The 26,103-nt window shown below is 38.5% G+C and overlaps 1 protein-coding gene and 1 pseudogene across 2 annotated transcripts in view; both read right to left on the bottom strand.

Annotated features, from left to right (window-relative positions):
• The window catches only part of LOC143538731 (uncharacterized), a 173,681-nt gene that overhangs the window by 111,467 nt on the left and 36,111 nt on the right, over positions 1-26,103 (bottom strand). The window lies entirely within an intron of this gene.
• On the bottom strand, positions 11,597-25,474 carry LOC143537165 (mitogen-activated protein kinase kinase kinase NPK1-like; annotated as a pseudogene). Its single transcript, XR_013135996.1, has 17 exons — positions 25,163-25,474; positions 16,849-16,890; positions 15,860-15,925; positions 15,644-15,754; positions 15,474-15,554; positions 15,324-15,401; positions 15,113-15,195; positions 14,951-15,032; positions 14,745-14,845; positions 14,558-14,597; positions 14,357-14,416; positions 14,210-14,259; positions 13,904-14,123; positions 13,587-13,817; positions 12,660-12,988; positions 12,473-12,540; positions 11,597-11,672 (listed from the first exon to the last, which is right to left on the bottom strand). The product of XR_013135996.1 is annotated as a mitogen-activated protein kinase kinase kinase NPK1-like (transcript).

The raw sequence follows: 26,103 nt of genomic DNA on the forward strand, positions 1-26,103 counted from the left end.
TTTAGTTCAAGTCATGAATCATTTCTCCTTGTTGGTTTTTTCATAGGAATTATAGCTGGCACACAAGCTGCTGGTGGCACTGCTAGCGCTGGCGCCGTTAGTTCTGCTCCTGCTCCTGCTCCAACAAGTACTGAATCTCCCCTCATTGGGATCACTAAGGAGCAGGAGACTATTTTTCGCGCTGCTCTAACAGTGTCAAGATCTCCCTCACCTCCTCCTGCGCGCAGCCCTCCTCGTGAGACTATTTTTGATTCTTCCAAGTCGCAGGAGAAGAGACCTGTTATAGAGGATGATGAGGAGGTTAATTTTGAAAATTCTGATGGTGGCCGCGCAAGCCCTATAGCGCCACGAGATTTCGTGGCGCAACCTTTTTCTCATGGGGCAGGCAGGAGCTCATCAGCTGGCGCTAATCTCTCTGTCGGTTCTCCTCAGGTATAAGTTTATTTTGCTCCGCTGTGCAGACTTCCAAATTAGTGTTTAGATAACTAAAACGTTTGCTTTGTGTTTGTAGGGAGCCGATCACATATACCGCCCGAGCTGGAGTATCACTGAAGAGAGCTCATTCCAATCCTTGGGCGTATGTGAAGAGTTTTGGGCTCACTCTGTTCCTCCAGCTGAAAGGAGGTTTCAAGAGGACCGCGCTCGCGTGGATTTGCTTAATAACCACCTTTTTGCTGGGTCTGCGTTTTTTGCTGCCTCCCAAGAGCTTCGCAATGATTATATAAAGGTACGTGATGCCCTTGCGGAGGCCAAGCAAGAGGCTAAGATTTCTGCTTGGAATCTTTCTGATGCCCGAGAGAAAGCTGAGAAACTCCAAGCAGAACTTAGCGAGAACCGGGCAAGTTCCAACGCTGCTTTTGTGAAGCGCGGGCTTGAGCTGCAAGCTAGAAACTGCAAGTGGCAGAGGCAGATGCGGCCAAGTACGCGCGTCGAGCGCGTGACCTGGAGTTGGCAGTGGAGGCGCGTGACCAAACTATTGCGCAGGTTAATACTGAAAAATCTTTATTGGAGAGTGAGGTTGCGCGCCTGAAGATAGAGCTCGATGCTGCGCGAGCGGAAAAGAATGAAGCCTTGGCGGCAGCAGCGTCTGACAAAGAAGAGCTAAAACAAGCCAATGAAACTGTTAAGTTGTTAAACTCTCAAATCCCTGCTCTTGAGATGTCTGTTTCTTCCCTCGCGCAGGACCGTCAATGGCTGATTCACAGGGTGTGACTCGTTGCGCTTATGCCATGAAATACTCAGACGAGTTTCAGACCCTTGTGATGGACTGTAATGCGGCGTCGCGCTTGGTGGGTCGGGCTGAGGGGTTTAAGGATGGTTATGAATATGGCATGCTAAAGAAGAATCCATCCGACTACCCTTATCAGCTTGACGCTGTCTGCGCTGACATGGCTGATGTGGGGGAGAAGTACTTGAATACTCCAATTCCCATCCTTGAGCAGGTATTTTAACCTTAATGAGTTTACTTGACTTATTTTCATAATCTTTTGTACTTATACTGTTCCTTGTGACTTGCAGATAGCCGCGCTTGCTGACCAACCCGATCTTGGCGCTTTAAAGAAATTACTTGATGAATGTGAAGGGAATGGTGGCAATGATGATGGCGCGGGCAACGCTACCTCTGCCAGCTGCTCTGGCGTGGCCAAAGGACCTACTCCTGACGCTATCATGACAGAAGACGACTATATTCAAAACGAACAGCTTGATTATGGTAAGTTTGGAGATGACGAGGAGCGGGCTGCGCCAGATGCTGAGGGAGGAAATAATGATGAGGAAGATGAAGAGGCTGATATTAACATAGAGACTTGAAAAGCCTTTCTTGTTTTTTTTTTTTTTTTTGCCTCATCATTTGTAAATTTGTAAACTTCTATGTTTCGGAATGAAATTTTGTTTTTCCCTTATTCGCATCTTGCGCATTCCCAATTCATCTCTTTATATTGCATGCGTGTGCTTGTTGAATATAAGGTATGCTTACACATTGAAACTTGAACAAGGTTGTAAGGAAATTATTTTTACTTAATCCTTAACAGTTGTCATATTTCAAGTTATTTTGCGATATTCTGAATATGCTGACACGTGCCTTGGCATTTCATTATTCCTCTTTTGCGCGACGTTATCGTGCATTTATTATAGGGAATTATGAATGAGTTTTTTAGCCTTTACGTGTCAGTATGTGTTACTCTGCCTATATCTATTATAATCCCATGCGCGGCCCCGACCTGAGACCTTAACAACTATGCTTTGGCATGTGCTTTGCCTTAGTTGTGCTTAGGTATTTTTATGGTCCAGCTGCGCAATACGTAGAATGGATGCTATGAGTAATTTGAGCTAAGGCTCATATTATTGGACTAAGGCCCTGACGTTTTAGAGTTAAAACTCGTTAACGCATCTGAGCTTGAAGCTCGCGCATGTATGTTTTACTTCGTTTTATTGTTAGTTTGATGTCAATACAATGTTGTCATATTGCTCAAAATTAATAAAGGGAAGTGTGAAACATGTATGCAAAAGGTAATAGAACGCATATTAAGAAAGAAAATAGAGCGTATCATTATTCATAATGGCTTAAAAAGCCTTGATTACAAACTTGACAACTTTTACATGAAACATTTTCTAAGTTGTGCTGCGTTCCATGTGCGCGGGATCTTCTTTCCATTTAAATCTTTTAAAGCGTATGCGCCTTTTCCCAATTCTTCCGAGACTTGATAAGGTCCCTCCCAGTTGGGAGACATCTTTCCCGGGGGTATTGCGCGACTAGCTTCATTGTTCCGAAGGACAAAATCATTATTCTTGAAGTGGCATTCTTTCACGCGCTGATTGTAGTATTTTTCTAGCTTTTTCTTGTATTTGGCTTCACTGATGATAGCCGCCTCTCTGCGTCCCTCAAGTAAATTGAGATCCAACCTCCTTTCTTGCTCGTTATCCGTCTTGCTCATCATGAGCACTCTATAGGATGGGCATCCAATCTCTGCTGGAATCATAGCCTCCGTTCCATAGGTTAGGCTGAACGGGGACTCGCCATTGCTGGTTTTGCTTAATGTCCTGTGCGCCCACAGGACATTAGGTAACTCCTCGACCCATGCATGGGACTCTCCCTCCAACCTTTTCTTCAGCCCATTCAGCAAGCTTTGGTTCGCGCGTTCCACTTGGCCATTCCCTTGAGGGTGGTATACTGAAGTGAAGACCTGATTGATGTGCAATTCCTTAAACCAACTGGATATCTTCCTGTCAGTGAATTGTTTGCCATTGTCGCTCACGATTTCCATGGGCAGGCCAAAACGGCATACGATGTGGCTCCAAATAAATTGCTTCATTGCCTCGGCTGTGATTTTTGCCAGTGGCTTGGCTTCAACCCATTTTGTGAAATAGTCTACTGCCACTACCAAAAACTTTACTCGCCCTGGCGCTTGTGATAAGGGACCCACAATATCGATTGCCCACTTGTGGAAAGGCCATGCAGAGGTCACCGGAATCAAGTTGTTCTTTGGCCGCATGGTATTTGGCGCATAGCTCTGACACGCTTTGCATTTTTGGATCTCTTTTAACGCGTCCAAGTACATGCCTGGCCAATAGTAACCTGTGTTCATTGCCTTGGCGATCACCATGCGCGGGCCAGCATGTATTCCACAGATTCCTTCGTGTATCTCTCTGATCACATAGCTTGCTTCCTCAGCGTCTAGGCATTTCATGAGTGGTCCAAGATAAGAGCGTCGATATAACGTACCATCGAGCATTTCGTAGTTCTGCGACTTGTGTCTTATCTTCCTCGCCTGTGCGCGATCTTCTGGTACCTTTCCCTACTTCAAGAATTCCTTTATTGGAGTTATCCATGATGAAGGTGTTGTATGAATTACAAGAACAGACTTCGCTCCCACTGACGGGTTGCTCATTACTTCCACCCTGACATCTTTGCCAAAATGATCGAAGCTGGTTGATGCCATCTTGCTTAGCGCGTCGGCAGACTTATTTTCACTGCGCGGAATGTGTATGATTCTGAAAAAGTCAAATTGTTCGGTGAGTTTCTTCGCCTGCTCTAGATACAGAGGCATGGTGTTCTCCTTGGCATCATAAAGGCCATTGACTTGTGCTGCTACCAGGTATGAATCTACATGAGCCTCTAGCTTTTTAACTCCGAACTTGTGCGCGATGCGCAAACCAGCCAGCAGTGCTTCATACTCAGCTTCATTGTTGGTGCTCTTGAAATCCAACCGGATTGCGTAAGTATACTCATGATTTTCTGGATCCACCAGTTTGAGGCCTGCGCCGGACCCTTCGTTGTTTGAAGCTCCATCAGTGAATAATCTCCAAACGTTTTCTTCATTATTGGCTTGCGGAGGGTCTACTTCGCGCTGAGCCTCTTCGACTTTTACTTCAGGGATTTCTGCGATGAAATCAGCTAAGACTTGTCCCTTGATTGCTGGACGAGGCTTATAGGTGATCGTGTGCTCCCCTAATTCCAGCGCCCATTTTGTCAGCCTTCCTGAGAGCGCGGGACGTCGCAAGACTTGCTGGATGTTGTAATCAGTCAGAACTTCAATAGGATGACCATTGAAATATCTGTGAAGCTTGCGCGACGCATGCGTTAGTGATAAAACTAACTTTTCTATGATGGTGTAGCGCGTCTCAGGATATGTCAGCACCCGACTTACATAATAAATTGGTGTTTGGATTCCCTTGCGATCCACCAATAATACTGCGCCAATGGCGCGCTCTCCTGCTGACAGGTACAACATTAAAGTTTCACCAGGTAGTGGAGCTGTGAGCGCAGGCAGATTTATCAGACATTCTTTTATCTCACTGAAAGCTTGCTCGGCCTCAGGCGTCCACTTGAATTGGCTTTTCTTTAAGCAATTTCTCAATGTGTTAATGAATGGGGTAGATTTGCTTGCATGGTTTGCTAGGAACCTGTTAATTGATACCAATCTACCATTCAACTTTTGAACTTCCTTCATGGTGGATGGTGAGGGCATGCCGAGGATAGCCTCCACCTTCTCTGGGTTCACCTTGAAACCATCCTTGGGACCATTACGCCGAGAAATTTCCCTTCTTCCACGCGGAATGTGCATTTGCTCGGGTTGAGCTTCATGTTTACTTCCTTTAGGCGCCGAAGGGTTTCTTCGATGTCTTTGAGCATTTGTTTTTCCTCCCTGCTTTTAATCACCAAATCATCCACGTAGACTTCTAAGTTTTTTCCAATCTGCTCGTTGAAAATTGCATCCATGAGTCTTTGGTAAGTGGCTCCTGCATTCTTCAAACCAAAGGGCATTTTTGTGTAACAGAAAACACCCTTGTCAGTTCTGAAAGCAGTCTTGTCTTCATCCTGTGGTGCCATTTGAATTTGGTGATAGCCCTTATAGGCATCCAGGAAACATTTGAGCTTAAATGGCGCCACAGAGTCCACCTTCATGTCAATGTTTGGGAGGGGGTAACAATCTTTTGGACACGCCTTGTTGAGGTCCTTGAAATCAATGCACATTCTCCATGTCCCATTGCTCTTCTTTACCATCACAGGATTGGCTACCCATGTTTGATATCGTATTGGGCGAATGATATTCGCACGCAGTAGATCTTCTACTTGCTCATTCATGGCCTCTGTCTTCTCGTCTCCCATGACTCTTTTCTTTTGAGCAATTGGCTCCACGGACTTGAATGTGTTGAGAGAGTGCTGCGCTAGGTCTCGCGGAACCCCAGTCATATCAGAATGTTGCCACGCGAAGACTGACATATACGTTGTGAGCAATCTTTTCATTCTCACTCTTGTGTCATCTGATATCGTAGCTCCGATTGTGATTGTTTGTTCTGGGAATTTTGGGTTGAGAATCCATTCCTCTGGCGCGTTGTTTGCCGCTGGAAGCTTCATTCTCCCCTCTCGAGGTATACTTATTACTGCGCATAAATGATCTCGGTACACAAATGTTACTCCTGTTGGTGTTGGGAAACCCAACGCGCCATGCGCTGGTGACGGTATGGCGTTGAATTGGGCAATCGTTCCTCTACCCAAGATCATACTATGACATGAAGTGGTGGGCAAGACCAGGAAGTTGACAATTTCAGCTCGCTTGTGCTTCTCATCCCCCATAGTTAGTTCGAATTGTATCTGAACTAAGGGGTGAATAATTTCGTTTGAGACACCCGAGATTGGTGCACTCACAACTTCGAGCCTTGCTTGGTCTGCTGGATCCAACTTCCTGAAACATTGCTCATACATGATGTCTGACTCACTACCGGTGTCCACCAGGACTCTTGACACCTCATAATGAGCGATGTGTGCAGTGATGACTAGAGGACTACTGATAGACGGGCCTCCTCTGATTCTTGGAAAGATTACTTGTTGCTCGCGCCAATCCCCTTGGGTTTGTGCGCTTCTCTTCCTCGATCCTTGCCCTTGCCTTCTTCCTTCAGCTACACAGATTCTTTTGAATTTTTTACTGGCTGAGGCTCCGTCTGGTTGTTCGTTCTCTGGTCTTGGATTTTTTACCAGGTGAGCCAACTTGCCTGATTTCACATCTTTTTCAATCGCATCCTTCAAATGATGGCATGCATCGGTGTTGTGCCCTGTGGATTTGTGAAACTCACAATATTTGCCACTGTTCGGTGGTCCCTTATGGAGTAATGGCCTGGGGTTTTTAAACTGGACATTCTCTGTACTTAACACTTGCGAAGGCGTTTTGGTAAGGGGAGTCCATATTCTTGGTAGAGGTCTGTTAGGCTCTCTGCCGCCTTCCTTCTTGTCACCTTCTCCGCGATTAAGAATGTCTTTTTGGGGTTGGGGTGAACTTTGTTGCGCTTGCTTTTCTGCGGGAGAATAATTGGTTTGTTGCAACCTGGACCATACGGAGTTTTGTTTGCCCCTCCTTTCATTGTTGCGTGGTGCTTCTGTTTGATGCCCTTTATCTCTTGCTCTGTCTTGGGCAATTTGTTTTTCATTTCGCGCGAAAACTCGCGATGCTTCCATAAGCTTAGCCCAAGTGGTCGGCATGCCTTCTCTGCTCACGAGAGCTCTGCGGAGTTGATCACTGCGCGCACCTTGTATAAAGGCCACGCGCAAGAGTTGTTCAGTGATGCCTCCAATTGCAAGAGATTCCTGATTGAAACGAGTTATGTAGTCTTCAATGGTTTCATCATTCCTGCGTACGAAGTGCATGATGTCATCGGGGTCGCGCGTGTGTCTGCGCTGCTGTACAAAGTGAGCCTGGAACTTTTCCAATAGCTCTTCGAACCCATCGATTTGTCCTGTCGGCAAGCTTTCGAACCAGACACGCGCTGCACCCGTGAGGCAGCGAGCAAACATGTGACACCATGTTGGTATCGTCCAGCTTTCTAAGTTTCCAGTGTTATAAAAACCTTGTAAGAAATCATCTGGATCTGTTGTACCATCGTACTTGCCTAAACCACTTGGCATCTTGGTTTTGTGTTGAATGGGAGCCTTCGCAATGCGCTCAGCGAATTTTGAATGTTTTACCAAGATGGCTGGCCTATATGGTGTGGTTACATCCACTTGCCCTTTCGCTTGTGGGTTGTATGGTGTGTATAAATCCATATCAGCTTTGGCTCCAGGTGCTATGTGCATGTGTGCGCGAAGCTGTGAACCTCCTGCATGAGTATCTCGCGTCTTCTTCATGTTGTGCACCTCTTCCTCATCACTAATATCAGCTTGTTCGGTGTGAACAGAATGACCGTCTTCCGGCGCGCGCGTCTCTTTTGTTGTTCCCTGAATGGTTTGTTTATCAAATGCGAGCCTTTGTGTTAAATCGGCTAACTTTTTGTGTTTTACCAACTCATTGTATTTGTCCATTAAACGTCGTTGTTCGTTTATGAGCCATTCTTTAGGGTCATTGGTTTCAACTTCCGGGCCCATTGGTCATTTTTATTTTGTACCAGTCAGATTTTGGAACGTGAGATCGTCTGGGGGAGTTTCAGTTTGACTATGAGGTGTTGTGTTGAAGGGATGGTTACTGGTGGTGCGCGCAGTGTCACGCGGCGCCCTCAGAACCTGATGTCCCTCATTAACATCCTCAAGCTCATTATCCTCCAGAACTTGATCGTTGTTTCGAACACCGGAAACCATGGTGAAGATTTTCAGAGAGAAAATTGATGAAATAGTGGTTTTGTTGCCGTTGTAACAGGTGATGGCACCAATGAAGAAGCGTGTATCGACTTACTTGTATACGATCAACGTTCATCGGGTACGAGTGTGCTATATCACCGATGGTTTTCCGAGATACGAGTTCTTCCACCTACAAAACGAACAGTACCGTGAGCTTACCCCTCAGAAAGGGACAGAGGGGTCCTCTTTGGGGTAACCCTTCGGTGTGAGAATCAGATATTGTAGGAGAGGATAATCAGGATGTGAAAATGAGTAAAGGACTTAGAATATATTTTCTTGCCTGCCTCCAACTGTGGAGGCGGCCTAGTATTTATAGTGCTAGGGTTTCCAATGATTTGGCTCAGACCCAATTTGGGCCTTTTTAGCCTCCCCCTATTGCTTCGCGCCACGTGTATTTAGGACACCTGGTGCTCTTTCATTGATTATTCTCTGACCAAGGTATTTCACCTGACTCATCTGCCATCACGTGGTAGCACATGGGCTTTACTGAGTTGTCCACCTTTCATTGGCAGCTGTCAACCTCAGCACATTCTTTATCCTTAAAAGATAACTTCTGGAAGGTTGTCTGATGAGCACAATCACGGTTGTCCTTATCCTGATTTGGATTAGATTATTGTCTCATTTATGCGCCTATCCTGGGGATGCGCGGGGTCTTCTCTTATTCTCACACTGAGTGTGCGCGCTGTGTGCATATGCGATATGCGCCACGCACAGGTGTTTCGTGCGCTTGCGCATAGGTTTTGGCTTTGTGTCTTCGTGACATCTTGATTTCAAGCTTCTTATCCGTACTTTATGGGTTGACCCGCCCCGCTCGATGTTGGGGCGGGTGCATACCCCTTCAAAATGAAATGTTTTACAATTTTACTAAAATCTTTGAACCAAACGGCCCCTAAAAATTACGTATTTTTTCTAATTCAAAGAAATGTCTATTTGTTTTTACAAACATTTACCAACATTTCTTTTGTAGCCTTGTGCTTTAGTTATACACTCATATTTTAAATTACTTATTGTCTGTTATCTTTAATGCCTTCCATAATAGGCGAGAAAACATGGGTGATTGGGGCGAATTGGGGCGCGGACACTGCCCCTAGGTGATTTTTGGGGCGAATTGTAGGAGGGGAGGTATTTATCGCCCGTGTTGTGTGCGTGTATTATTATTATATATATGTGAGATATATATACCATTACACCCCAAAAAACAAAAACACATCATTTACTGACTGGACGTCACATGACACAAAACGTCACATTTTATAACCCCTTCACTACACATATCCTAATAGCTTTAAGATTGCATAGCACTATTATTTTTAAATAAACTTTGATTCAAGTCCCAAAGATGGTATAGCACTCTAGTTGGATCTTGTCACAATATTAAAAAAGAGCAATAATTGGTGAAGATAAAGTAGTTAAGAGTTGTTTAATAAAACACAAACTATATTGACTAATGGTGTGTTTGTGTTTGCTTATTTAAGTGAAAAATGACTTTTGGTTAAAAATACTTATAAATTAATGAAATTTTGAAAAGAAGTTTTTAAATAAATGTTTGGATTAACTTATGTGTTGGGAAAAACCAAAATGACAAAAAGGACACTCTTTTTTAAAAGAAGTGTAATAGGGTTTAAGGGTGAGAGGGGTGTAATAGGTAAATCAAACTCATTAAGTTAATAAGTTACATATTCCTAACTTTTCAAAACCCCTTTATTTTGCCTTCACCACAAGTTAAAATCCATAAGGCCTTATGGTTTACCAAACATCTTATACACCTTATTAACTTTTCAAAAAGTTTATAAATCATAAGTTGATGCAAATAAGGAATCCCAAACACCCCCTAAAAAAACACATCACTATTTGTAGCACTCTAGTTGGATCTTGTAGAAAACGAAGCAATAAAAACACAATTTTACCCTTTTAACTTATCATTTCATGTTAATGTACATTCTCATTGAAACACTCCTTGTCTTCATGAGAACATCCTGTTGGTAAAGTGATGTACTTCTCAATCAAGCGGTTGTGGGTTCAAATCATTCAATATATAGAGTACTTCGTACTTTGTATGCATTTTAACAACGGTAACATATTACATGTTCATGTTCATGACTGCAAAAGAAACCACATCCAAACAACTCTTTAATTTCTCTTACAAAATTTCAAATATAACATAGACCACAACAAACTAAAACAAAATGGGAAAAAGAATATTAAATATGTGACCACATTGACTTAATACAAAAGGAAGGTGGTGTGCACCATCAGTGGCGGACCCAGGATTTTTCGACAATGAGGTCCCATTATTTTCGGCGTTCAAATTTTTTTGGCCGGTCACTGTTTGGGTTGTGTCGGGGCGGGGCGGGTCGAGAAACATAATAGAAAATAATATCATTATAATATAAACACAAAATACGATGTTATTCGAAACAATAAGAGAAAACATTACAAATTCTGTTTGTGTGAAGTTTCTTAATAACATCTGGGCTATATTATTCAAAACAGTAGAATTAACTTATGTTTTTCTTTCATAAAACAACTCAATTCAACAAGAGTCTAGTGGTCAAAGCCAGTTTCGACGCAAACAAAATTAAAACTTAGCAAGAAGAATCGTTTTGACCCGAGCCAAATTAAAACATTCTTATAATGAGCCGTTTTGCACGATCTAAACCATGTTACTCTCCTCAAACCATAATCCATAGCACGGCTCTTCTCTAAATCTATATATGTATGTATGTATATGTGTGTGTGTGTGTATATATATATATCTTCAAACCCTTTTCCCATTCTTTTCAATAATTCTTGCATAATTAACCCTAAAATTCAAGTTTTTAACATAACAAATCACAATCTAACAATAATATACAACATAGAATTACCAATCTAAGTATGTGATTGCATAAAATCAATCAATTGGACATTTTTATTTTATTGAGTAGTTTTTAGCCCTAAAATTACCTAAGAGTTGAGGCAAAATCAGAAGGAGTGCCGAGAGGGTGGCTGGTAGCAGAGAAGCGAGGCAGCGAGCAGGGGTTGGGCAGGTGGCGGTCCTAAGGACTGAGGAGGATTGAGCAGTGTTGAGGAGGGGTTGAGACTTGAGAAGCAGCTTTTGTTTCTGGTCTGATGTTACAAACTAAAAAAACCTAATTACTATATTGACCATATATATTGCCAATTTGACTAAAAAATAGCAAAAAAATAGAGTAAAATCAGTTTACAAGAGTCTCGAACCTGGGACCTTTCACTTCAAAAATAGGTTTCATTCCAACCAGAGTGGATATGCAATATGTTTATGGGGTCCAAGTGTTAATTTATATGGGTCCTTCAAAAATTTTCTATATCGCTTCTAAATAAATTTTAAAAAACATTGGTGTCCCGGGACCCCGACGGCTACTATGTAGGTCCGCCCCTGTGCACCATGAACAAAACTAGATACAATTACACCAGCTGGCAGCTGCACACACTGATGCTGCCATCTCTAATGCAATTTTTATAAAAGACATGTCAATTGCCAAGAAACACAAATTTCTTTTGACGATTCCGATCGTTCGGGGTGATGTTCCCGCTTGCCTCATAAGCTCTGCCAACATATGAAAGATAAACTATAAGATTTACCTGTGTGTATGTGTATGTGTATGTGTATGTGTATGTGTATGTGTATGTGTATGTGTATGTGTATGTGTATGTGTATGTGTATGTGTATGTGTATGTGTATGTGTATGTGTAAGGATCCTAAGAGAACCGCTTGCAAATTGAGAACTTTGAAAATCATTTTGGTCCACTAAAAAAACCTTTAAAAAATTATAAAACAAAAAAAAACAAAAATTTTTTAAAAGTAAAAAAACCAAAATTCTTATATTTGATTCTGGTTTCATAAAAAAACTTCGTATTATACACATGTGTATAATTTCATTCAACCTCTAGTTACGTAATGTACACATATGCACATTATCATTTACCTTAAATTGTACATATGTGTATAGCAATGTGTCGACTCCAAAGGGGCAGGGGTATGTCTTTAGCAGGTTAGGGTTTGCAATTCAGAAAGGGGTGGCGGCGCAGCTTGTTGCCCGGCCTACCTGCTATGTTGATGTAATATCTATGTTTCTACCATGAAATGAAATTAAGTTAAATTAAAAAAAAAAATGTGTATAAAAAAACATGTATGTACACATATGTACATATTATACATATATGTATAATTTAGCTAAACCGAGACAGTTATTTTTTTTTATGAAACCGGGATGATAAATAAGAATTTTGGTTTTTTTATTTTTGCGTTTTTTTTTTGTTTTATGATTTTTTTTTTATTATTGGGTTTTTTATGGTCCAAAATGGTTCTCAAAGTTACTATTTGAAAGAACAGAAGAATGAACCCACCTCGTTTTCTTTCAAGCTCTTCAGCGAGTTCTTCTTTCCATCTTCGTTGCCTCTCCGAGAAGCTCGCGCTACAAATATAATATTAATAATTTTTCAAGTCAGTTGTGCAACGTTTTGAGTTTAATGAGAAATATAAAATTTGCTTTTGATGTAAAAAAAAAAAAAAAAAACTTAGATTTCAACAAACCTTGGACTAATGGGATGTTTCTGAGAATCAAGAACATTCTCTTTCAGTTGACCGTGACGAGGCGATAGACATTCACGTGGATTTTGATCATTTACACTACCAGTTTGTGATGATTTATTAGCAATATAAGAAGCATCAACAGCTGAAGATAGCCTCTTCCTTAGCAGCTTGTTGATGTTAGTCTTCGGTGATTTGCTCTTAGGAGGTAAGTTGAGGTGGTTTGATGTATTTTCCTTGTTTTCGTTCCCAACAGGAGAAGCTTCTGTTGCATTTAAGGAGTTGTAGAATTCTTCGTATAGTGGCGTTTGCAACTTCTTCATGTCTAAAGCCTGTATACCAAAGGGTTTATTACACAAAATTAGGCTTGTTTGTGTTCTTAACTTTAACCAAACAAATGAACGAACACTTCAAAAAAAAAAAATTTACTTATGTTTGTTCTTTAACAAAATCAGTGTGTTCATGTTCACTTGTGATCGTTCGTTAACATTCTAAATGTAAACGAATACAAATGAACACCGATTATAAGTAAAGGTAAATATCCAGACTAAAGTCTTCAATACCATTATCTATACAGTTACATCTAATAATGTTATAAAACTAAACAAAGATGTCAAAAACTGATTTAAATTTGGACTTTTAAGGGTTTTAAAATATGAAAATCAAATTGGTTTTAAGTCAATATTAGTAACAAATAAATTCGAATGGATATTATAAAAAAGCGTAAAGGAACGAAGATAAGTCAAAACTGAATGTTCACGGACATAATTGAACGAACGGAACGTGTGTTCATATTTGTTCGTTTAACTAAATGAACACACATAAGCGAACTTCCTTTTATACTACTCATTTGACTGGTTACACATAAAGCATAAACGTATTGACTAGATAAGTCAAAACTGAAAAACAAAATGTAAAAACAGAATTTACCTTCTCAACTAGAAATGCTCTTATCTTTATTTCTGTAACTTCATCATCTTCTTCTTCAGCTCCAGGAGTCCCATTAGGAAAACTGAAATCATTATCGCCATTACCTAATTCTCCAGGGACCTCTGTAGTAATTTCAGAAACTTGATCTGAAAACAAGTTTGTTCCCACTTCTGGACTTCCATCAAACCGGTAGGACCAGTCAGCATCAGGTTCATTCATGGGATTAAAACTCTGTCTCAAATAGCATAGTAAATATAGCCTAGTTAGCATCAAGATTAATCACATCTAAAAGAATGATTTAATTGTATTTGTTATACCTTATTGATATTACTAGAAAGTAAAGTGGAATCAAGTTTCATAGATGTGCCAGCCATGAGATCATCATCATCCATCCGACACATGTCATCATCATCATATCTATTTGAACCCCACATTGGTCCTCCAGAAAACTTCTCGGGGTATATAGTTGAGCACCTCACACTATTCATATTATGAGCGTTCACTGTACCACGGTTTGTTTTCATCTCCGGGCTAATTCTGCATTATCAAATCACCTTTCATTTGTTATTGCAAAAACTGATATAACAGAAACTGGTATAACAAGCTGATGAGAAAAATCTTACGGGTTTCTAGGTTCCTGCCTAGATGTTGGCATTTGATTGCCGGAGGTGACCTGATATCAAGAAAAAGTGGCATGATTTGTATAATAATGGTTAAAGAATCTTTGATTTAGGAAACTTAAAATAGATGCTTCATACAAGAAAACTAACCATAACTGATGTGCGAATAACGTGATGAGTCTCATTATACTCCCCAGTGACAAAAGGATGCTGCAGAAAATCAACAGAAACCATGAAGAAAACTCATTATTTATGCGCAGGAAACATGCGTTTATTACAAAAAAAAGTAGGCGTCTCATTTCCAATTTAGGGACTAGACATAATTATATAAAATATGTTATTGAGAATCACCTGCAGCAACTCTGATGCATTAGACCTGAGATCCGGTTCCCTGCCAGCGCATTGGATATTTGAATGTAAGAAATATGAATAAAACCTTAAATGCTCAAAAGATATTGCATATTTCATGTGAAGAAAAAAAATGAGAAGTTGGTACATAAGGATGAACTAATAAAGGTGCATAAAACAGTATACATACTTTTGAAGGCATTTTAATAGAAACTCTTTTGCCTCAGAAGAAAGATGATCTGGTATTGGTGGATGAGCTTTTGTTGTCCCTATGTGAAAGAGCGCAGCAACCTGAAAGAAAAACATATATCATAACTGATTCTAAAACATTAACTAGCAACTGTCACATTTCAGTATAAAAACAATCACGATACATAAATAGTTACGTGTAAATACCTCCTGATATTGTTGGCTCCATGGAGGCTTTCCGGTGGCCATTTCAATAACAGTACATCCAACACTCCATATATCAGCAGAGCTATAAAAAAAAGGTCAACATAATGTATATTGTCTTTGTAAGGTCAAGTGGTCAACATATGCAAGAGTTATTTGACTTACAAGCTATGACCAGTTTGGAGTATAACTTCAGGAGCCATCCAATATGGGGTACCCTTCATTGATTTGGCACCAGTCAATGTAGCCTACAGGAAAATATGCAAGCACTCAGTTACAAAGAGAATCTTTCAAGCAGGAATATATATAATAAATATTAAATCAAATAGCATGCATACCAACTCAACAACTTTCTTGGATCAAATAGCATGCATACCAACTCAACAACTTTCTTGGAGGCCCCAAAATCTGCAAGTTTGATCTGTCCTTTATTATCAACAAGAATATTTGCCCCCTGCAATAGCATTTGCCCTTTAATCCATACGTTAAAACTAACAGACACACACTCATATAGATAAGATTTTACCTTAATGTCCCTGTGCATGATGCCATTTTTGTGAAGGTACTCCAGTCCCAATAATATTTGCTTTGTGTACATTCTTATCACCTGCCCCATGTACAAACTAGATATAAGTTTCAAGTGTAATAAAATGATTCAATCGATTGACATTCAAAAATATGAAAACAGAAACTTACAGATTCAGGGAAGGAGCCAAATTTTCCTAGGAGCGATGAGATGGATCCACCTGGAACAAATTCCAGGAAGATATTCAAAGACTCCTCCTCTCTAGCGGTTCCTAGGTACCTCTGTAATGTTATTAAAAAAAATAGAAAAGATAATTATGCTATGATAAAATGTGTGATTCACAAAGTGCAATATGATAAAAAAAATATATAACTATAGACGCTTACAACAATATTTGGATGTGAAAGATTCTTTAATAGCTTCACCTCTTCTTCCAGCTCCCGGATGTGAGCCTATCATGTTTTAAAATTTGGATTCAGTAAAATTTGAAATCTCAGTAAATAACCATTTTGTGTTCATTAGAAAGACTAAACTATGTTTAGGTCAGTAAAAAAGTACTCCGTATCATACAAAAGTGAGAACTATCATGGCATATAATATATATTATCCGCCCGTATTGATGTAATCTTAACCAAAGTGGAAAAAATGAAAAAAACCCTAGGTGGATGGATGAAAAATATCAAATTGTCTTGCTCCCTTTATAGTTTGTACACTAAACTTACTCAGGATAAAAGGTTGAATCTTCTATATTATATGCCACAAATTAAATCTTAAGTAACAAAGCTTACTTTCTTAAACACATATGATAATACTATACAAGTAATATAACTAAGCCATATATATTCTCTACCATAAGTCAAAGTTTGGATATAATTTATAGATGGAAAAAATTACTAGATTCCCAAATTACCCTCAATTTAACTGTAAACCTCAAGGGCAATATTTGCATTATATTTAACTGCTTATATGGCTTCCTGCACCAGTGTACCAGACATTGAGAAAGAAAAGATTAACATAAGAGCATTTGTACTACACTTGGTGCAGATTGTGCTCCCACGTAACGAATACAACTCTTTTACTACATACTGTTTTATTAAAAAAAAGTTTTGATAGAAGTCCAAGATACATGTCATAGCAATGCATACAATACATATAGAAATTCTGTTATGTCCTTTACAATTACATTTTAAGCTACTAATTAATAGTTGCGAATGCAAACTGGACTAGTTACAGACAGAACTGGATCATGACTCATCAGCTAACAGATCAGATTTGACCCATTTATTTAGATAACCGAATCAGATCAAATTGTTTTATCAAACAAGTGATGTACTATCACAAAAATGAATATTAAAGCTTGCAAATAGAAACACACCTGAGTTTTGTCTTTTGAAGCAGTATTCACCACAACAGAAACCTGCATATAAACAAGTCAAACAACACGTCAACACCTAATTAACAAATCTAAGTAATATCACAAGTAGCATCTATTAGGGGCGTGCATAAAACCAGAAAAACAAACAAACAAACAAACCAAACTCAACTGAAACAAAACAGACGGCTTTGCTTTAAAGTACCTTTCCGTGTAACAAAAACCGAAAAAACCAAACCGAACTGATTGCTAGATTTTTATTTTTCGTAATTCATAAGAATTCAACAAATACCAAACTCAAATTATTTTAGCCCAAATGTATAATAATCAATTAGTTATAAATTAATAAAATGATTTAGACCTAAATTCACTATTTGGGCCACACAAAAAAAAACATTTCAGCCCAAAATGTTCAAGCTCAAATTGACAAACCCGAAAAACTCGAAAAACCAAAACAAATTCAAAACCCACCCGAAGTTTCGGTTTTCGGTTCAACTTCAGCCTATAGAACGACCCAAACCGAACCGACACAGTAGCACACTCCTATCTATCATATATTCCAATTAAGCCCTAAACACCTGTTTAACAGCAAGCAGCTCTCCCGAATCCAAATTCATCCCCATATAAACCCTACCAAACGCTCCACAACCAATTAACTCCCCTTTCCGCCACCGGATCTGCGCACCGCCCTCTTCCTTCTCTTTCTTCACCTTCCCTTTCTCTCTCGGGCACCGACGATTTATTAAACAGTCCGATTTTCGACTTACGGATACTCGAACCGATCTTTTCGACGAATCCGCCAAACGATCCACCGCCGACGCCACCGTCTTCGTTACCGGGTTTGAAGACTAGTGATCGGCGAACGGATCCGAATAAGTCTTGCATTGTATTGTATCGTAGAGTATGAGATTTGATTAATTGATGAATTTGAACATTAGGGTTTGAAGTGCACAGAGATATGAATGGACCGTTGGAGAAATTGATATTTGAAAATGGAAAAAATAAAGAAATGGAATAAAATGGGTATAGTTTACGTTGGGGGTAGAGGTGGTCAAAAAAACCGGTCCTCGAACCGGTTTGCCGGTTAAAACCAGAAACCGGTTTTTAAGAAAACCGTTTTTTTGTAAACCGGTTTGACCGGTTTACAAACCGGCGGTTTATATATCGGTTACACAATTTGGAGCCAAAACCGGTTTTATAACCGGTTTTAAAAAAAACCGGTTTTTTTTAATAACCGGTTATTAAAAACCGGTTTTTTTAATAACCGGTTATTAGTTTTTTTATAAACCGGTTTTTGACCGTTATAAAAAAACCGGTTAACCGGTTAAAAACCGGTTTTTTCCCGTTGAGTAACGGCCATATAGCCGTTTTTTATAATTTTTGACCGTTTTTTTTTTTCCACATTTTACCCCCACAAACATCTATATATAGCTTAGGTTGGGTATTGGTTAGATCACACTCGATTATACAACTCCAAACGCTCTAAACGTTTATTACATACGCGATTATTTTGTTATCTCACGCTCAATTATACCACATTACCACTCCATACGCTCTTATTTCGTAGTCGATTATCATGGCCTCCCAAAGTGCTGCTTCATCCGTCAACATGGGTGCCTCGAACACGGGAGAAACGGTCGTTCGGGTCATCCCCACGAAACGAAACCAAGATGTTTGGCAACATTTCGACCTATGCGAAATGTCTAACGGTACCCAAAAAGCTCGATGCAAACATTGTTTGAAGTTTTATGGCAAAGATGCAAACTCCACTTTAAAAGCGCATGTACAAAGGCCCTTTTGCAAGGCCTTGAAGGACGAATCGGGAAGTAGTTCGCAGCCGGAGATGACGAATCAAGGAACGGTGTTTACGTACGACCTTGAAGCGGTACGTCAACAGTTTTCAAACTTTGTGATTCAAAATACACTTCCTTTCAACCACTTCGACAACCCTCAATTCACGGAGATGATGCAAAAGTATGTTCAACCACGCTACCAACACGTAAGTCGTTCGACCCTTAGAAGAGATTGTCTTAAAGCTTGGAAAAACGCTAAATCCGAACTAATTTCATACTTTTCAAACTTACAAACTGGTGTAAACTTAACAACGGATGTGTGGTCGGTACCTAATGGTTCGCCCGACTCATACATTTGTGTGACGGCTCATTGGGTTGACCCCGGGTCGTGGCAAATGATGAAACGAACCGTTGCGTTTCAATTGTTTGATTACCCGCACACGGGTAGAAATATTTTTAAACTCTTGGATAAAGTCATTCGACAATACAAGATTGAACATAAAATCTTTTCAATTTCGTTTGATAACGCGTCCAACAATACGGCCGCGGTTGGCCATTTAAAATTAAAGTATAAACCTATTTGTGATGGAGCGTTTTTTCATAGCCGATGCATTGCACATATTATCAACTTGGCCGTGCAAGATGGGTTAAACGTGATCGAAACGCAAAGAAACAATTTTAAAAGAATGTTACGAGATGTTTTTAGCAACAATAAAACATTTTCAAGATACAAAAAATTTTGTGATGAAGCTAATTGTCAATGGTTGGGGCCCAATTGGGATTGTCCAACAAGATGGAACTCGACTTGTGATATGTTTGAGAAAGCCATCCAACAAAAAGAATCACTAATTGCGTTTCATCAAATAATGTCAAGTAGGGGTAAATGTGCACCGTACGATCCTAGAAACTGGTTATTGATTGAGATCGTTACGGAGGTCCTTCAAATTTTTAAATCTTGCACAACTAGTTTATCCGGGGTTTACTATCCAACAAGCCCCATTGCTTTACCAAAAATTGCTGTCATGTGCACAAAGTTGAGTGAACTTCATTGTAGGGGTGCACCTTATTTTGATATGGGTGTAAAAATGAAAGAAAAATTTAGAAAATATTTTCAACAACTACCCGCTGTTTTGACATGTGCTGCTGCGTTAAACCCTTGCATAAATGTTGGTGGTGTTGAAGCTTTAATAGAAAAAATTTGTGATGAGCTAGAGTTAAACGACGAACAAAACCCCTATTATAACCAAACTTTAAAGAATGCTTTCAACACCACCTTGTCTAACATGTATGATGTTTACCTTACAAAATACGGGTCGTCTTCCCAAATTCATGACTCGTTAAGAGCTGTTGCCCAATCCCAATCCCAAACCGACCTTGAAATGGGGATGTACTACATGATTTGGGAAGACGCCGGTAAACGTCAAAAGGTAAACACCCCAAGCAGTGAACTTGGAAGGTATGGTGGTACCAACTTTGTGAAACACATGACTCCAGATGAATTTAGAAGTCTTGATTTGCTGGCTTGGTGGAGAGGTAAGGAGGATGAGTTTCCGATCCTCGCCTCCATGGCCAAAGATTTACTAACGGTCCAAGCTTCCACGGTAGCTTCGGAGTCTGCTTTTTCTGTTTCTGGCAGGGTTATATCGATTAGGAGGACTCGACTCACTCCACCAGCTGTAGAGATGTCTATTTGCTACAAGGATTACTTGGACTCTTTAGATAGGGCACAACATCAACGCTCACTCGAGGGGGAAATGGACTATGAGGCGGGCTTGTATGAAGACGAGGTCAATCAAGGACACACTCAACCAATGACCGATGAAGAAGCCGCGTACGACGATTACCTAAGGAATAGCTCGGGATCGGGTAGCGAGGAAAATAATGAGTAAGAAACAGCAAGTTGTTAATGTAATCGTGTCTAAGCATTCTTTAATGTTTGTATTTTTGAGTTACGAATATGCGATAACGATTTAATGTTTGTATTTTTAATGTAAAAGCTATAAATGAAAGTTATGTGTTTTTAATCTTCCAAGCAAAGAACCCTAACAACGAAAGCAAAGAATGGAGTCAGTCCGTTTTGCCTTGTAGTTACCGGTTTGCCATGTAGATACCGGTTTGTTTATACTGTGAAAAAATAATGGTTATTTAAAAAAAAAAAAAAAAAAAACCGGTTAACCGGTTATTAAAAAACCGGTTAATAAAAAAACCGGTTTATTAACCGGTTCTAACCGGTTCCTAAACCGGTCCTAACCGGTTTGACCGGTTATGGTTTTCATACACAAAAACCGGTTAATAACCGGTCCGGTTATTAACCGAACCGGTTTTTTTCCTGGACGAAAAAAACCGGTCCGGTTAATAACCGAACCGGTTTTTTTAAAAAAACCGATTTGTGCACCTCTAGTTGGGGGTGTGGCTTTTTAATTATGTAAATGCTTAAAAGGTGTTATTATTATTATTATTATTTTAAGTTGATGTTTAATGTAATAATTAAAGAGTGGTGTAACTTGTAAAACTTTTGTTTTTGTTTTTGTTTTTGTTTTTGTTTTTAATCTAGTGACTGTTTCGTAAGAGGTAATAAATATGGAATGGATGGAGAAATTGGTTTGGAATTGATGAAATTATAGATTCGGAACTGGTTTGTATTTTTTTTTACCGGACTAAAACCGATTGTAACTTGGTCAAGAAAACGTTTTAACCCAAAGCGAAACTGATCGTAAACTGGTTTTGACTGTTGTTGACCAAGCTGAACCGATTTCAACCCAAATGGGTCTTGGCTTTTAAACCGGCGTGTGCAACTCTGGAATGGACAGTGGAATAAACCTGATTATTGTCATTCGTTTATTTTGTTTGGTTAGCTTAAGATAATGAAATGAATTATTACTTTATGTTGTTTGGTATGTATAGAAAGACACGTAAATAAAATACAAATACATCATAATATAAAGACAAAATACCAAAATAAAAAATGGCAATTGCGACAACAATAGTGATGGTGGTGGTCAGGTGTCACTTGTGATGGTGGTGGCGGTGATGATGATGGTGGTGGTAGTGCATGTGGTAACATTGGTGGTGGTGGTGCCGATGGTGGTGGTGGCGGCTGGCGACAATGATGGTGTCGGAGACGGCGACGACAATGTTGGTGGCAATGGTGATGGTGGTGGTGTTGAGAAACTAGGGTGAAAGATAAATGAAATGAAAAAAATAAGGTTTGAGGGAATATTTTGATGGAATATGATTTATGGTGTAATCGTTTAATTATACCACTAGGATATTACCCGTGTTACACACGGGTTAAAATTTGATATGTAAGAAAGTGTATATAAACAACCATAAGATATCATTCTCTATATTAGAGATACAGAGAATAACATTGTTTACATAAGCAGATACTAATTACACAAACTTAAGCTTATAACGAAAGTCATGAAAATATTAGATATTAACAGCCTTAAACCAACATTATCTTCAAAATTTCCGTCCTTAAACAAATCATTCGGCCTTAAAGTCTGAAAAAAACAAACAAACAATGGAACTCAATTAACTAGTAAACAAAAATGTTAACGTATATCATAATGACTTTATGTGAACACGAGTTGAAAATAGATAAATAACAAAATCAATATAGACAAATTTACCAACCATCAACTTCTTTAAGATTTCGCCAAAAAAGCAAATTACCTTCACAAATTGACAAACAAAATAAACGATTATAAAAGTTTATTGTATGTTTTTGGAAGTTTTTAGTTGTGAACTAAACTAATAACTTAAATAGAAAACACAAAGTAAACAATGAAAGTAAAAAATTTAGAGTAATCAACTACATAACTAAGTTATTGGTGTTACCTTAAATTTTATCTTCAGATTCCAAAGAGTTTGAAAGATCATCAAAATTTGATTCATAGTTCTCACACTCTAACAACCATTTTTTCTTCTCACTAACTTCATTTTCCAAATTCAAATGTGTCATTTCTTTTATAACATTAGCAAACTTCAAGTGATCCAAATCTCTTAAAATAAAAAGATCTTTGGATTCCAATATTGATTTAGGATAGTACCCGTGTTACACACTGTGGAACATATTTAAAAACATAATATATATGTAACATCATATAAATTTAATGAAATGGAAATGTTGTATTTATAAATAAATGATACTTTTATATGAATTATAAAACATCATAACTTATTTGAATCAAATACAAAAACATTCAAAGAGTAACAAAGATAAATGAAAAATTGTAATATTTTATAACTTATATCATTAGTACAATAATAAGCAAACAAAGGAAATTAGTCTCCAAATCAATAAAACAATTATACAATGTCGATTAAACAAAACTTTTATCTCAATGTTGATTCAAAAGATGAACTCTATCTAAGACATTTATTGCACATCAATAACTATAATGTTTATTACCCTAAGATAATATCCGTGTTTATTTGTTCATCAATTTAAAACATTTATTACGAACCATGTTTGAATTAAATATTACCATTTTGAAAAACATTTATCACTAACTTCATTTTCTAAATCCAAATGTGTCATTTCTTTTATAACATTAGCAAGCTTCAAGTTATCAAAATCTCTTAAAAGAAACATATCTTTGGATTCCAATATTGATTTAGGATAGTACCCGTGTTACACATTGTGAAACATATTTAAAAACATAATATATATGTAACATCATATAATTTTAATGAAATGCAAATGTTGTATTTATAAATAAATGATACTTTTACATGAATTATAAGACATCATAACTTATTTGAATCAAATACAAAAACATTCAAAGACTAACAAAGATAAATGAAAAGTTAAAATATTTTATAACTTATATCATTAGGACAATAATAAGCAAAAACAAAGGAAATTAGTCTCCAAATCAATAAAACAATTCTATAATGTCGATTCAACCAAACTTTTATCTCAATGTTGATTCAAAAGATGAACTCTATCTAAGACATTTATTGCACATCAATAACTATAATGTTTATTACTCTAAGATAGTACACGTGTTTATTTGCACATCAATTTAAAACATTTATTACGAACCATGTTTGAATTAAATATTACCATTTTGAAAAACATTTATCACTAACTTCATTTTCTAAATCCAAATGTGTCATTTCTTTTATAACATTAGCAAGCTTCAAGTTATCTAAATCTCTTAAAAGAAACGGATAATTGGATTCCAATATTGATTTAGGATAGTACCCGTGTTACACACGGTGAAACATATTTAAAACATAATATATATGTAACATCATACAAATTTAATGAAATGCAAATGTTGTACTTACATGTAACATCCCCAAATTTCTAAAAGTAATATTAATTATATTATTTATTATTGGTGGGAAAGTTTACTCGGGTTAATGGGAAAATAATAAAATAAAGTATAAGTTATTATGAGTCGGGCTTGTGTTGAGTTAAGTAATATGGGTAATGGACTTGGATTAGAAAGGAATGAAGATGGACCATGGGCTCAAGCCCATGACCCATAATATAAATACTATAATTTACCCTTATTCCATTCATTTCCATTCCATTTCATACACCACCAAAAACACTCACTTAGCTCTCTCTCATCCTACTCTCTCTCTCTAGCCGAAACATAGAAGAAGAATCGATTTCCGACCCGAGGTAATGACGGTACGATATTATAGAGACCCAAACCCGTTAGATCTAGTCGCGAAACGACGAGCAAACACCCTTAAACCGTTAATGTCATGAGATCCGGGTGGAAACAGGTGTAAACCGATCATAAGATGAGTTTAAAGGTCACCCTAGCTCAGATCTGGATCGAACGAGCCGGAATATGGTGAAGAACGGAGGAAAATAACTGAGATCTCGTTTTTCCGGCGAGATCCCGGTTTTTCGGCGATGACGGGCGCCGGAAATGACGTACGAGGTTAAGAGAACGTCAGGGAATATTCTGACATTCTCTGACCTAAACCTAGTTCGTTAACGGAGACTTAACGAATTAGAAGGTAATTCGTTATGTCATTCGTCAAGGGGAGATAACGAAGCATACACAATTCGTTAAGCCTTTCGTTAAGGAATAAATGACGAACTAACTCCAATTCGTTAAGGAAGAACTGACGAATGAACCCCCAGTTCGTTAAGGGTTCATTTAGTTAAAGGAGCAGTTCGTTATAAAAGTCCAGTTCGTTATGAAAGATGACGAACTAGAATAACGAATCATCTAAGGAAAGATAACGAATCAGCTAACGATTCAGGACAACGAAGCTGGATAACGAATTAGATTGTGATCTGATAACGAATTAGGCTTAATTCATTATAGAAAATGTGACGGCGAATAAAATAATAGTTTAAAATTCTAATGAAAATTGTGTTACGACAGTTAAGGTAAATAAATTTTTCTAAGCTGACCTGGCAGCTCGACCCATCCAGGGGCTCTGCCCCTTGAACCCTGCTAGGGGTTGCCGCTTATGGACCCTGCTGCCAGGGGCGCTGCCTCCGGACCCCCGTTCGCTGAGGGTTATGACTAGACTAGAAACACCTGTTTAACAGCAAGTAGCTCTCCGGAATCCAAATTCATCCCCATGTAAACCCTACCAAACGCTCCACAACCAATTAACTCCCCTTTCCGCCACCGGATCTGCGAACCCCCTTCTTCCTTCTCTTTCTCTTTCGGCGGCGGCAGCGCCTGCACAGACGATTTATTAAACAGTCCGATTTTCGACTTACGCATACTCGAACCGATCTTTTGGACGAATCCACCGAACGATCCACCGCGGCCACCGTCTTTGTTACCGGCACCTGAAGGTTTGAAGACTAGTGATCGACGAACAGATCCGATGAAGTCTTGCATTGTATTGTGTAACAGAGTTTGAGATCGGTTAATTGATGAATTTGAACATGAAATTGTTTTGTTAGGGTTTGGACGTTGGAGAAATTGGTATTTGAAAATGGAAAAAATAAAGAAATGAAAATGGTAGTTTACGTTTGGAGTGGCTTTTTAATTATACGAAATGCTTAAAAGGTGTTGTATTACTTTAAGATGGTGTTTATTTAATGTAATAATAATAATAATAATAATAATAATAATTAAAGAGTGTTGCAACTTGTAACTTCTTTTTTAAACCCTAGTGGCTGTTTTCGTAAGAGGTAATAAATAAATTAAAGAATGAATTTGATTGAACCGCATGTTTGGAATCGGTTTCTATTTTTTTTCACTGAATTGGTCAAAACTGATCGTAACCTGGTTAAAAAAACGGTTTTAACCTGAAATGAAACCGATCATAAACTAGTTTTGACTTTTGTTGACCAGGTCGAACCAATTTCAACCCACCGGTTTGAGCAACTCTAGAATGGACAGTTGAATAAATTGATTATTATCATTCATTTGTTTTGGTTAAACTAGGAGAATGAAATGATTCATTACTTTATGTTGTTTGGTATGCATAGAAAAGCACATAAATGAATACAAATTGTAAAAAT

This window comes from Bidens hawaiensis, unplaced genomic scaffold (genome assembly GCF_021521415.1).
Source record: "Bidens hawaiensis isolate Kalapana, Puna unplaced genomic scaffold, B.hawaiensis_p1.1 tig00000780_1, whole genome shotgun sequence".
Lineage (NCBI taxonomy): Eukaryota > Viridiplantae > Streptophyta > Magnoliopsida > Asterales > Asteraceae > Bidens > Bidens hawaiensis.